The following is a 13,080-nucleotide window of genomic DNA, read 5'->3' on the forward strand; positions in this document are numbered from 1 at the left end:
CTGACGACTGCCATTGATACGGCCTGTTCAGCTAGTGCCGGGAACTCCTTTTTGGTTAGTTCCATTATGACCGTCGAACCGCTGAGGTTGAAGTTGGCGAGATGCTCGAAGCCTGTGTATGTGAGGAATTCTGCTGAGTGGTTGGCTGCGTTGGCCGAGATGATGAGAGTGGAGATGAGGAGGAGGGAGGAGAATGTGGCTGAAGAGTGAGTAGCCATTTTTTGATTGATGGGTTGGTGCATGAGAACATGGTTCACTATGTATATTTATACGTGTGAAGGGGGGCGTATTTAGGTTTGTTGGGCGGCTAGCGGGATCTCAATCATAAAGAAATACATGCACATTTATACGAAGGCATTTGTTAACATATAAAGTCCGGCAATTTACACTTCGATTGTTAGCATGCCGGCTTTAGACTGCTTCTCTCGCTGGGATTGTCGACGTGGACAAAGATGGATATTTGAAGATTGTGGTTAGAATACGGCACCTTAAGATTTGATCTGCTGAGTTATTTCCTCTTTGTCATATGAGGGGATTTCCTCCTTGACATGGTTAGAATACGCCACCATGTGATATTCTCTCTCCTACTTTATTCACATGGTGATGATTGTGCCACATTATTTTCAAGGAGGAAATCCCCTCCTTGACATAGGACACCCATTAACCTCTTTCAACAATACAAATAACCCTGGTAAAGATTAAAGACCAAATGGAGAAATTGAAATTATCCGTGTCTTCAACAATGTATTTCAACTGACAATGAGAGACAACAAAATAAACCTCGTTTTTAATTGAGTTTCTTTTCCTCTTTCTTCTTTTTTTTTACACAGAGAGAGAGAGAGAGAGATGCGACGATGCCCAAGCTTTGCTTCAGCTCCTACAACGTTGCTAGCCCACTTCCACCCTATAGTCCTGTGGAATGCTAAAGCAAAGGATGCACTCCTAGATAGGACAAATTTTCAAAACAGACGATTTTGGGTTTTTATTCTCAAAAAACGACCTATTTTGGAAAAATTTACAAAAACTGACCTGTTTTCAGCCCAGTGCTGAAAACAGGTCAGTTTTTGTTAAAATTTTTCCGAAACTTCACGGGAGTTCAACTCCCGTGAAGTTTAATGTATTTTTAAACTTCATGGGAGTTGAACTCCCGTGAAGTTTAATTTATTCATAAAACTTCACGGGAGTTCATCTCCCGTGAAGATTTATGCCCAGACGGAACAATATCGCCAGAGCTGCTCTCTGGGAAGTTGAGACTGCAACTTCACGAGAGTTGAACTCCCGTGAAGTTGCAGGTTATACTAAACATGCACAGCCTGCTGTGCATGTTTTGTATACGTACCTGTTAACTCATATATATTAACTCATATATACACCAATTTATTTGCAAACAACAATCACAACAATAGATACATGATTCAACCATGAATTAAACATGCACGATTATATATATGAACAATGATTGATCTTCAAAAGTTTAGTATTTGAAATTCAGGAAAGTTACAAATTTTAACAAAATAAGTTCAAATACAACCCAATATAGCTCCTCTCCTTCCTCTCCCTCTCTTCCCCCTCCCCCTCGCTCTTCCCCGCCCCCTGGGTTCCTGCTGATGAGCCTCGAAGTGCCGGCTCCATCAGCATGTCAAGTGCCGGCGTCATCATCACGTGGCCGTCGACGTCGAGTGTACGCCTGTCCAAATGAGCGAGACCTGTCCTCACGGCCTGCGAACTCGTCGACGTGAGTCTTATGAAACACCTGCGCTATGCTCTTCTTGATCCTGCTGATGAGCCCTAACGCCACCTGATCCTGAATCTCAGTCACGTGTGCATCAATATTAGCATCAATGCTATCTAAAACACAGACCTGCGAGGTAAACAATTTATTAAGTACCAACTCAATAAAAAATGTTATAATTTAGCTTAGAAACTTACGTAATCTCTCTCGTTCATCCCACTAGGGATGTAACTATCTGTTGGTGGGCGTGGCATGTGTCCAGCTGACGGCTGTGGGTCACGCGTGATCCATCTACGTGTGATACCCCAATAACAACGCATATACACGGTATAGTCAACAGCTGTGGGCCTCGTATCCTGTATGAAATCCCACCTGTGAACCCACCTGTCTATATAGGCCGCACGGACTACGGTGCGATGTAGGGCGCCGCCGACGATCGATCTGCTCGACAGGATCTGGAATATGCTGAGAGAGCGTAAACTGCCGTAGCACACGATCCGGGACATGCATTTCCACGATCTCCCAACAGATCAATGGAACTCTGGCTCTCCACAAGTCGGGACTATCTCGGCAGATAGGTGCAAGAGAATGCATATCGAGCTCCGGCGGTGTATAGGGTCTCCACTTGAACTGAAATAAAATAAAACATTTATCAGTATCATACAGAAAAACTATAATATTCATACTTCTTGAGTTTTATATTTACATGTTAGTGTTAGAGGACATCAAGCTCATTTCGGTAAAACTGACGGTGACGCGTCGCTGATCTGTACTGAGCATATCACACGTTATACCTATATGCAGAATAGCGAATATATAAGTACAAATTCATTACGAATGAAATATGTGTGTACAATTATACCTGTATGCCAAAGGATACTGGCCCTCCAGGTCACGGTGCATAAGTAAAGTGGGTCGTCCAATATGAATGCGCTCCCATGACCAAATCTGTATCAACGTACAACATCTCTTGAATTCTTTATTCTGCATCAGGGATACCCTACCCAATTCTCGATACAAGTATGCCAACACCGCACTGCCCCACGATAGTGCACCGCATACACCAAAATCCTCCAGGAGTGGTAGCCATCGTGCATGTATGAGTGTCTTGCTCGCATCAGGAAATAGTACGCACCCTATCATGTGCAATATGTACGCACGAGCATGAAACTGGAGCGTCTCAATAGGGGCATCCTCTGGTATATCGCTCTGAAATGTCTGACGAAGCCACGATAGCTTCATCGCACCACTCCTCAAGTCGGGAACCTGTCCAAGAAGCCGGGCACATACCTCCGGCCAACTATGATCATCGGTGCCCTTAACTGCCGGTCCATCGATCCGGAGTCCAAGTATGACGGCCACGTCCTGTAAGGTGATGGTGCACTCCCCTATATGCATGTGAAAGGTGTTGGTCTCTGGCCTCCACCTCTCAATAAGCGCAGTGATGAGCGGCCAATCAAGCCTAATATATCAAATCGTCGAACACTCCCGAAATCCGGCCTGAGCGATCAGCTCTAGTACCCTCTCATCCTCAATGACCCAAGCCGAATGACTCTGGGAATGCTCGACCATCGTGATGTCTGGTACGGGCTGCACATAAAACAAAAAATGTTTAAGTATATGCATACCAAAAATTTAATAAATTGAAGAAATATATATAAAATTTAATTGTATTACCTGTCCCGGACCAATATGGTCTGAACAATTACTCACCTGAAGGTACAAAACGTCGGGATTTATCGGTCCCGGATCCATAATGAAAAGACCTGTGATTAAAATATGAGCATATATACAGAAATATGAGACACTACATAATACAAATGCATGAATGAAATGAACACAGCCTGATCGGGAACATATTACAAATACGAATATGCAAGTCGTACAGAACATATTACAAATATGAATACGAGTATCATACGAATGTCATACAAGATCTAACATAGTGCAAAACGCTACATAATACAAATCAACGCCTAATACTAACTGGACACCTATTTTTGTTGTGACCCGGTTGATCACATCTACTGCACTTATTTCTCCTCCTAGCTCCTTCACGTCCGTCATCCATACTATTTCTAATACGCACGGAACGAGGGCGCCCCGCCGAATGTCGACTATCGTACGGTGGACGAAAACACTCTTTGTACGTTTGTTGATAGTTGTATGCAGAATACCAAGCCGCGACAAATTCATAATGTGAAATTCGAGCACCACCCTATAGATCGGAGCAAGCTGCTACAACATGTGAACAAGGAATACATTGTAGTTGCGGTACATTGCAAGTGCATGTACTAGTGTGATCCACCAACATATTGACTTTGTAAGAGCGACTTTCTCTATGGGTTATTCCCTCGATAACCTCCCATTCATTAAAACTGTATCGTACGACCTGCAAGGACCGAGCTTGTACAATCCGAGCCGCTAACATTTCATCAACCTTTGGTGTTAGCTCTGAGCGGATATTTTCACCAAGTTCTCGATGTCGAAGAAAGAATTTATTAAGCCTGTAAAAAGTTTTAGCAACTAGTGCCTGTATTGGCATGCCGCGTGCTCCCCTGAGCACGCCATTGAAGCTCTCAGACGCGTTCGTAGTCATCATACAGAACCGTTTGTCGCCATCCTCACATAAAGCCCACTTATCAACATTGTTTGGACCCAAACTAGTTTCGATCCAATCATGTGCAGCTCGTGAAATGAACTTAATCCTCTCTCGTATTTGTTCATAAACATATTTTTCTGTTGCACAATCGGCTTGCCAAAGTAAGTCTTGAACCTGAGCATTTCCATACTTCTTCTTGAAGTTGTCTCTAATATGTCGCAAGCAATAGCGATGTGCATGTGGTGGCGGGAAATGTCGTTGGAGTGTTCTTGGAATTCCTTTCATCCTATCGGATATGAATGTAATCGCCCGCGTCCCCACACTAGGGATATGATAATTTCCCCTCTAATTTCACAAAATTATTGATAATTTCCACACTAATTCCACAAAATTAATGATAATTTCCACACCGATTCTTCACAAATTTCACAAAATTAATGATAATTTCCCCGCTAATTTTCACATTTATTGATAATTTCCCCTCTTATTTTCACATTTCTTCACAAAATTCGTAAATAATTCACAATTAAATTCTAAAATCTAGATTTTTATATGAAATCACAATCAAATAGTGAGAGTATACAAAAATTAGAGAGTATAAATTTTTTTAGGAAGAATTTACCTGTTTTTTCCTCTGAGACTGAGATCTGACGTCGGCGAACGGAAAGGAGGCGGCGGCGGCGGTCGGACGCTCCGGCGGCGGCGGTCGGGCGCTGGGCGGCAAACTTCACGGGAGTTCAACTCCCGTGAAGTTTAAAAATACATTAAACTTCACGGGAGTTGAACTCCCGTGAAGTTTCGGAAAATTTTTAACAAAAACCGACCTGTTTTCAGCCCAGCGCTGAAAACAGATCGGTTTTTGTAAATTTTTTCGAAATAGGTCGTTTTTTGCAAATAAAAACCCAAAAGGGTCTGTTTTGAAAATTTATCCCTCCTGGATATCAAGAATAACACATATTTCATTATTTTGGTTAGCAATAAGGATAAATTACAAGAAATTCCTTTCATCTATATTCTATATTTCAAGAAACCCTCTCATCTAAAAAGTTCATCAAAAGAACCCCTCATTTTTTTTACCGTTAAGGAAACCGTCGCTAACTGATCTTTGGAATGAAGTGTTCATTCCTATTTTTGGTTCATGTGTACTAAATATACTATTCTTTTGAAAGGTAGGATGCTCGTTCTCACTTCTCCTAGGAATGAGCATTCCCGCAAAATTTAAAAATACATTCAAAGTATTCTCAACTTATTTAAAGTATAAATTAAATATTATCAAATTTATTCCCAATGAGTTGGTAGGACGAAAAATTTAAAACACATACTAAGTATTGTCAAATTATTTATTAATTATCCATACGAAAAATAAAAAGATTTGCATTTCCACTTCACCCAAACATGAGAATGAAAATGGGCATTCTATTTTCACTCATTACACTGCATTCCTTGCTTCATTCTATTCTCACTTGATCTGATTCTCGCGTACCAAATGAGGCATAATAGAAATCTGAGCTTCTTCAACACTAGCAATAGATCATGTATACCAATAGTTAACATCAATATTGAGAGATCTATAAAAAAACAAAAACAAAAATCATATTGAGAAAAGCTTAACTTTTATTCAATAACTAGAAAACAAGACATTTCTTTCTTATTGATCTCATCTCCCACACTATTCCCCACAGGTGTTCAATTTTTTCTAATTCTGAAATCACTGATTCCGCCATGACCTGCAAAAGATAAGTAAGAAAAAAAAAGACGAATAAGATATGAAAGGAGAAAAAGATCAATACCTCGTTGATGTAAGATTTGATAGCTGAAATAATCAAATCATCACCTATTATCCATCTAACATGTCCAGCCATTTCGTGGCGAGTAATTTTCTTTTTCTGCAACGTAAACATCCATACGCATCAAACTCACAAAAAATAACCTGAAGTAGTAATTAAATAGGAAAATTTGTGTCAATGCCCCAAAAGCAATATCTTCATGTATGCTGCAGCTCCTTCACTTTTTTCATGTGGTTCAGCCCCAAGAAGTGTGACATCTTGTGTTGCAGTCCTCTTTTAGCAATTATTACCAGCCAACTGTGACATCTTGTGCTGCAGCCCTCTTTTAGCAATTATTACCAGCCAACTAAGCATATAAAGAGAATAAAAAGTACAAAACCCAAAATGTCATTATCTCTTTCATGTTAGGTCTATTTAGAACTAACATGAATTCTTATTAGAACTAACATAAACTCCAATTAGAACTAACACGAACTTTTATTAGACTAATTTAATTCCTTTTAAGTCTAATGTAAATCATGTTATCTCTAATTCAACTTATTTTAAGTCTAATTAATTAGACTTAACATAAAATTAGACTTAAAAAATTGAATTAGACTTAACATGATTTAAATTAGACTTAAAAGGAATTTAACATGATTGAAATTAGACTTAAAATTTCGTGTTAAGTCTAATAAAAGTTCGTGTTAAGTCTAATTTCATGTTAAGTCTAATAAAAATTTGTGTTAAGTCTAATTTCATGTTAGGTCTAATAAAAATTCGTGTTAGTTCTAATTAAAGTTTATGTTAAGTCTAATTTTATGTTAGGTCTAATAAAAGTTCGTAAAAGTTCGTGTTAGGTCTAATAAAAGTTCGTGTTAGGTCTAATAAAAGTTCGTTTTAGGTCTAATTTTATGTTAGGTCTAATAAAAGTTCGCGTTAGGTCTAATTAGAGTTCATGTTAGGTCTAATTAGAGTTCATGTTAGCTCTATTTCGTGTTCGTTTTAGATCTAATTCATATTAGTTCTATTTCGTGTTCGTGTTAGTTCTAATTCATGAATTAGAACTTACACGGACTAAGTTAGCACTAACATGAACTGAGTTAGAACAAACATGAACTGAGTTAGAACTAACATGAATTTCCCTTCTTTTTTTTCGTGTGTTCTCCTGTTCCCTGACGTTTTTTTTCGTGAGTTAGAACAAACATGAACTGCCCTTTGCTATCTTTTGATTTTTGGTTTTTTTGTCTTTTTCTCCTCGTCTTATTCTTCTTTGTCCTTTTCTTCCTTTCATCCTTTTTCTTTTCGTCCACTTTTTCTTTTATGGGAATTTTTTTGTTTTTTTTCTTTCCATGTTGTGTGTGTCTGAGGATGCCAGCGCATTCTCCCTAACTTTTATTTATTTATTTATTTATTTTTCTTTTTCTTCTTCGGTCTTATTCTCAGTTTTTTCGTCTTCTTCTGTCTTTTTTTGCTTAAATTTTCTTTAGGTCACCCTGTCTCCTAACACGAATTTTTAGGTCTAATTGGTGTTCATGTTAGTTCTATTTCATGTTCGTGTTAGTTCTAACTCAGTTCGTGTTAGTTTTAATTCATGAATTAGAACTAACACTGACTGAGTTAGAACTAATACAGACTGAGTTAGAACTAACATGAATTTTTCTTCTTTTTTTTCATGTGTTTCTCCTGTTCTCTGACATTTTTTTCTTGCGCCTAAAGCTGCCTTCTGCTCTATTTTGATTTTTGGATTTTTTTTTGTCTTTTTCTCCTCGTCTTATTCTTCTTTGTCCTTTTCTTCCTTTCGTCCTTTTTCTTTTTGTCCACTTTTTCTTTTATGGGATTTTTTGTTTTTTTCTTTCCATGTTGTGTATGTCTGAGGATGCCAGCGCTTTCTCCCCATTATTTATTTATTTATTTGTCTCTTTCTTCTTTGGTCTTGTTCTTAGTTATTTCGTCTTCTTCTGTATTTTTTTGCTTAAATTTTTTTAGGTCCCCATTTCTCCTAACACGAAATTTTAGGTCCAATTAGTGTTCATGTTAGTTCTATTTCGTGTTCATGTTAGTTCTAACTCAGTTCGTGTTAGTTCTCATTCATGAATTAGAAGTAACACGAACTGAGTTAGAACTAACACGGACTGAGTTAGAACTACCACGAACTGAGTTAGAACTAACATGAATTTTCTCTTCTTTTTTTCGTGTGTTCTTCTGTTCTCTAACATTTATTTTCGTGCGCCTAAGGCTGCCCTCTACTCTCTTTTGAGTTTTGGATTTTTTTTGTCTTTTTCTCTTCGTCTTATTCTTCTTTGTCCTTTTCTTCCTTTCGTTCTTTTTCTTTTCATCCACTTTTCTTTTATGAGATTTTTTTGTTTTTTCTTTCCATGTTGTATGTGTCTGAGGATGCCAGCTCCTTCTCCCCATTTTTATTTATTTATTTATTTATTTGTCTCTTTCTTCTTTGGTCTTGTTCTCGGTTTTTTCATCTTCTGCCCTTTTTTGCTTAAATTTTCTTTAGGTCCCCATGTCTCCTAGCACTAAATTTTAGATCTAATTGGTGTTCATGTTAGTTTCATTTCGTGTTCGTGTTAGTTCTAACTCATGTTAGTTCTAACTTAGTTCGTGTTAGTTCTAATTCATGGGTTAGAACTAACACGGACTGAGTTAGAACTAAAACGGACTGAGTTAGAACTAACACGGACTGAGTTAGAACTAAAACGGACTGAGTTAGAACTAAAACGGGCTGAGTTAGAACTAACAGAACTGAGTTAGAACTAATATAGACTGAGTTAGAACTAACATGAATTTTTCCTTCTTTTTTTCGTGTGTTCTCCTGTTCTCTGACATTTTTTTCGTGCGCCTAAGGCTGCCCTCTGCTCTCTTTTGAGTTTTGGATTTTTTTATCTTTTTCTCCTCGTCTTATTCTTTTTTGTCCTTTTCTTCCTTTAGTTCTTTTTCTTTTCATCCACTTTTCTTTTATGATATTTTTTTTGTTTTTTTTCTTTCCATGTTGTGTGTGTCTGAGGATGCCAGCTCCTTCTCCCTATTTTTATTTATTTATTTATTTATTTATTTGTCTCTTTCTTCTTTGGTATTGTTCTCGGTTTTTTCGTCTTCTTCTGCCCTTTTTTGCTTAAATTTTCTTTAGGTCCCCATGTCTCCTAACACGAAATTTTAGGTCTAATTGGTATTCATGTTAGTTTTATTTCGTGTTCGTGTTAGTTCTAACTTAGTTCATGTTAGTTCTAACTCAGTTCGTGTTAGTTCTAATTCATGAATTAGAACTAACACAGACTGAGTTAGAACTAAAACAGACTGAGTTAGAACTAACAGAACTAAGTTAGAACTAGTATAGACTGAGTTAGAACTAACATGAATTAGAACTAACACGAACTGAGTAAGAACTAACACGAACACGAAATAGAACTAACATGAACACCAATTAGACCTAACATGAGTTAGAACTAACACGAACACGAAATAGAACTAACATGTTAATTAGACCTAACACGAACTTTTATTAGACCTAGCACAAACTTTATTAGACCTAACGTGAAATTAGACTTAACACAAACTTTTATTATACCTAACACGAACTTTTATTAGACCTAACATGAAATTAGACTTAACGCGAATTTTTATTAGACCTAATACGAAATTTTAGATCTAATTAGTGTTCATGTTAGTTCTATTTCGTGTTCGTATTAGTTCTAACTCAGTTCGTGTTAGTTCTATTTCGTGTTCGTGTTAAGTTCTAACTCAGTTCGTGTTTATGGAAAATATCTTGATCAAAGTTTTTAAAACTTACAAAACTTCCATTCGCATGTAGAAAGCTATAAAAAATGCCACACCGCTCTGAAGTTAAACATTTGGCTCCTCTTGCATAAATACAATCTTATAGTATGCAAGAGGGAGACAATGTCAAAGGACATATTGATAAGATGAATTGTCAAACATTTTAATAAGATGATTGTCATGACTGAAGACTTATCCACTGCTGGGACTGAAATCCTAGAAAGAATGCAAGTGACAACTACTTTGAACAGACTTCCCTCTTCCCTCGATGTAGCTGCCACCATATTGAGAATGAACCCTACCATTAACTCTATTAATGATCTACCAATGTACCTAGCAATAGAATAAAACTTAATAGCCAGCAGGAAGGAATCAAAACCGAACATAGTGTAACAAGAAATGAATTTTGTCCGTCAGAGGCATTATGTTGGAAGCTATAGAAACCATGACCCTTAGAAAACAATCCGTGAGGATCAAAATTGCAACAATTCAAGAAGAAGAAAGTAACCCACAACCCCATAAAGCCTGCTACAAATGTGGGAAGTTCGGGCATTTTAGACCCACTTGCCCACAAGGTGAAAAGTAGAAAAGTAAAGGAGGCTACAAACATCTAGAATAAGCGGTACTAGCAAAAACGAATTTGTCGGTATAATAGAATGCAATGCTGCGATGATGAATATCAAAAGTTGGTGGATAACCTCTGATGCAACAAGACATATCGCAAAGGACAAGAATGGAATCACAATGTTCATTGAGCCGAAGAAAAGTGAATAGAGAATTTATATGGAAAAATAATACATATCTTGATATAGAAGGTATTGGTTCATATAAATTAAACATTGGGGATAATATTCTCATCCTCAAAGATGTGTTCCTACATACTATGAATTTATCACAATCTAATCTTTATTCCCACCTTGATGAAGAAAGGGCTAAAAATTAGGTTCTACAATAACAAGATTTCTATTAAAAAAATGAAGTGTATGCTATGGGAAAATATATACGTGAGCATGAATTATGCATCCTTCCAATAGTTTATAATAATTCTAAAAATAAAATTTCTAATTTAATCCGCTTGTTATGTTATATTTTTTAGTTTGAATTGTGTCATTCTAGACCAGGACATGCTAGTATTTTAAAAATAAAAAAACTATCAGATGAACTTTCTACCTATACTATCTAATATTCATTTGCCTCCATGTGAACATGTTAGAGCTAGTAAAATAATCAGAAAACCTTTTATTGATGAATAAAGAGCCAATGAACTTTTAGGGTTGACTCACTTGAATATTTGTGGTCCCCTAAGTGTTAGAACTCATAGTAATAAAAAATATTTTATTATTTTTATAGATTATTATTCCAAATTTGTACATATCTATCTTATCTCTAGAAAATTAAAAGCTTTTGAATACTTTAAGAGATATAACACAGAAGTTAAGAACTAACTTAGAAGGAAAATAAAAATTTTAGAACTATAATAGAGGTGGAGAATAAAACTCAAAGAATTTGAGCGTTATGTATTCAATTGGAATTAAACAACATACAACAATGTCGTATACTCCACAACAATATGGAGTTGCTGAAAGAAAGTATGGAACATTACTGAATGTAATTAGATGTATGTTTTCTTATTCGCTCTTTCCAAAAGATATTGGAGAGAATCATTGTTAATTGCAAACTACATTTAAATAAAATTCTTAGAATTCTCACCAAGTCGGTTGTATCCATACCTTATGAGTTATGGAATGAGAGGAAACATAATTTGAGTCATGGAAGTGAGGATCTATAGACCATGTTAGCATACTATACCAAATAGAGATAAGTTGGAGTTTAGAATATTAAAGTGTAGATTCATAGAGCATTTAGAAAAGTTAAAATGTTACAAGTTCTACAGTAAAGAAAAAGGGGTCATTGAAAGCAGAGATGCTACAGTTTTAGAAAATCTAGAGGAAGAGGAACAAGTTCAAGAAGAAACATAACCTCTCTAACTATAATAGATGATAATTATTAAATTGTTATTCCCACAAATGATCCAGATAGTATGAATGAACCTAACCTTGAAGATGATGAGATACTGATGAAAAATGATGTACCTCATCAACCATTTGTAGAAAACAAATGGTCAAGAACACAAACTTCATGGATGGATGATTATTATTTATATTCATGTGAGTCATCTTGTTTCTCGGTAGATACAAATATATAAGAAGTATATCCCTTAATCTTCTCTGATGCGATGAAATGGTGTGAACCAGCTTTATACCTACTAGAAGGCATGAGAGAAGAATTTGGTTATATAGAAAAGAACAATGTTTGGGAGTTATTTGATCTATCGAAAAATATAAAACCTATATGATGCAAATGGTTGCTTAAAAAGAAATAACATATTGATGAGTCTATTGATAAATTTAAAGCACATTTAGGTTTATAACTAGAAGGCAGGAATAGACTTTCAAGAGACATATTCTCCTATAGCTAAATTTGCATTCATTAAAATTATTTTGGCTATTTTTGCATATCTTGATTTAAAGTTATTCCAAATAGATGTTAAAACAACATTCCTTAATGGAGAGTTGAAGAAAGTGATATGTATGCATTCATGATACAATCACCAAACTTGGTTTTGTTCAGAAAAATTAAATAATTGTGTATATGTCTTAAAAAGTAGGAGTAAGTTTACTATATTATCCTTATATGTGAATGATACATTGCTCATCGGGAATGACATTGAAATGTTGAACAAAACCAGGCAGATCTTAGTAAAAAGTTTGAGATGAACGACATATGAGATGTATCTTATATTTTTGGAATTCAAATAATTTAAGGTAAAAAGTCTAGAATGCTAAGTTTAAATCAAGAGAGATATTTAAGCTCAGTTCTTAAAAGGTTTACAACGGAAAATCCTAATCAGCACCAACTTCGTTGGTAATAGGAAAGAGATTGTGTAAAGAGAAAAGCCCTGGAGAGGAGCGAAAGCCATTAAATGTTTCTTATGCTCAAGCAATTGGAAGTTTGATGCATGCAATATTGTGCACCAAACCTGATTTAGTTTATATTGTAAGTATGGTTAGTCAATATCAAAGTAATCCGAGAACAATATCTTAGTAAGCTGTTAAAAGGATTATGAAGTATATCAGAGACACAATGACTCATAAATTGGTTTATTAAGCCAGTTCGTTTAACCTCCTCGG

The sequence above is a fragment of the Asparagus officinalis genome, chromosome 4 (assembly GCF_001876935.1).
Source record: "Asparagus officinalis chromosome 4, Aspof.V1, whole genome shotgun sequence".
Lineage (NCBI taxonomy): Eukaryota > Viridiplantae > Streptophyta > Magnoliopsida > Asparagales > Asparagaceae > Asparagus > Asparagus officinalis.